Consider the following 2,783-nt stretch of genomic DNA (forward strand, 5'->3'; position numbering starts at 1 on the left):
CCGGGAGTCAAATGCAAAACCGGTTTTGCATGCGAAAGTTTCTTCAGTCGAACATATATCTACTATCATTCATGTGCGTTGATATAATCAAAGACATTGTAACACTTGAAAGCTTACCATTATTCACTCCACTTTATTCGTTATGAGGTTTCTCATACTGAGGTCGATTTGTCTTTTTTTTTTAATGACGCTTGAGTTTTTTCTTTTACCATCTCATCGTTTTGCTTGCATCAGATTGATTGAAATAATTATATTGGCTTGTTAGAGGGGTCCATTTCGAATGGCTTCAACAATTTGACTGTAAATTCTTCTTGGATAATCCGTTTATTTTATGTTTGTTGATGAGTCTATAAAGTTTTCTTTCTTTTTCAACAAATATGAGTAGGTAGAAGCTCTTCTACAAACCAGACGAAGAATTCGTTAGTCACTTATGAACAAATTCAAACAGTTTACACTACTATCTGAATTTTATGTCATGAACAATATTGTTCAAGAGCATAATTAAAGCTTTTCTATCAAACCATCTTGTTGATAGAATATAACTCTAATCAATATCATTTGTTTGAACCATAAATCTTCTGTACCATGACAAAATAAACTTATTTCATATGTCAGAAGGGGGTTTTATGGAGATTTTAGTAGTTCTATATAGTTGGAATCATGAGTTAGTTGAAGCTAGACCAACATGGAAAACCTGAAAGCACTGGACGGCCGTTTCGTCCTATTTTGGGACTACTCAGCAGTGCACATACACGATCCCGCCTCACGAGATTCGAACCTAGAACCTATCAGTCTCACGCGCGAGCGCTTCTAGATTGTTTGAGGTTAGACGTTAACAACGTTGGATGCCTTCTCAGTGGTCTACAGGTTAAGCGTTCCAGCGCGAGACTGATAGGTTCTGGGTTTGAATCTCGTGAGGCGGGATCGTGGATGCTCACTGCTGAGGAGTCCCACAATAGAACGAAACGGCCTTCCAGTGCTTCCAGGTTTTCCATGGTAGTCTAGCTTCAATTGACTCATGATCTCAAATATATTATTATTTCATATGTTTTAGTCATTATGATAATTTAACCTTGAGAAATATAAAAAGGTCATCTATTTTATGAAGAGGGAAAACAAAATGAAATTAGTACAATGAGACATTGAACTATTGAACACAGCATGAATTATCCAATAATAATAATAATAATAATAATAATAATAATAATAATAATAATAATAATAATATGGATTCACAAGAGAATCAAATTAAAACTCTCATTTCATTTTCCTTATTGTCTGGTATTTGTTCCCATTTCATTATGTTTGTAGAAAGTAAAGCTTATAGTAAAATAATGAAATTTAATTAATTAAAATGAAGGGGGGGGGATTTGTGTAACTGTGCTACACTTTCAATTCCGATGTTTGTTCAAATAAATGTGTTAAATCAACAACACTACTACTACTACTGAGAATGATAGTAATAGTAATAATAACGATAATAATATATCAAGGATCGTAGGAACTGATTCATTCAATACTCAGTTGGAATTCTATTTAAAGTTTATAACCGAATAAAACATTCGAAAATGAATATGAATACTATTTAAATGATAAAGTAATATATTTGTAATATCCCAATGAGCAGGAAAATTAGATTTTCTGACGTTTCGTGACTCAGTGTAAGCCACTTCTTCAGAGAATAAATAACCAAATTAACATTATTATAGTTGAAATCATGAGTCAATTGAAGCTAGACCACCATCGATAATCTGAAAGGACTGGACGGCCGTTTCGTTCTATTATGGGACTCCTCAGCAGTGCACGTCCACGATCCTGCACTCGCAAGATTCGAACCCAGAACCTACCAGTCTCGCGCCAAAGCACTTAACCGATAGACCACTGAGCCGGTGGGCATCTGACGGTGTTAATGTCTAACTACAACCATTCCACGAAATTGAGCAACCGTTCACGAATTGTCTTTAGTGAGTTGATATCTCTACAACAGACTTGGTAGAACTCCACTGGTCATTGCTTCCCACTAGAACTCGATGGTGGTCTAGCTTCAATGGACTCATGATTTCAACTATGAAAATACTAAATTCTCCACAAAACCCCTTCTGATCTAAAATTAACATTAATCCAAGTTTAAATAGTACAACGAAACAACACGAATATTAGGTGATCAATCAAAAACAGATCTGAATAAACCAATGTCATGTCATTTAATTTCGGTCAAGGTGATTCATAAGTGACATGTATGTAATTTTGTGTGTATATGTGCACGGTTAATGATGAAAAATGTGTGATCTTTATAATGACAAAGGATAGAGTTTATAATTTGTAATGTAATGGTGTGAAATTGTAAATAATATCAGACTAGGTGACTAGGATAGATAGTTTAAGTAGGATGTATGGTAAGGCATTCCTTTCTATTGAAAGAAGTAGGATTAAGCATTATATGGAACGCTTCAGCTACCTTCCTTTCTTTGTAAGGTTTTTCCAATTGCACCTTGATCGAAATGAAATGACATGACATTGATTTATTCAGATCTGTTTTTTGATTGATCGCACTTAATATTCGTGTTGTTCCGTTGTACTATTTAAACTTGGATTAATGTGAATTTGGTTATTTATTCTCTGAAGAAGTGGCTTACACTGAGTCACGAAACGTCAGAAAATCTAATTTTTTCTACTCATTGGGATATTACAAATATATCAATTTATTTATAACAATCTACCCAATGGTCAATTTATTCAAAATTATCAAATCAAAACTTGGCAATCATACCTATTTAAATGAT

This window comes from Schistosoma mansoni, chromosome 6 (genome assembly GCF_000237925.1).
Source record: "Schistosoma mansoni strain Puerto Rico chromosome 6, complete genome".
Taxonomy (NCBI): domain Eukaryota; kingdom Metazoa; phylum Platyhelminthes; class Trematoda; order Strigeidida; family Schistosomatidae; genus Schistosoma; species Schistosoma mansoni.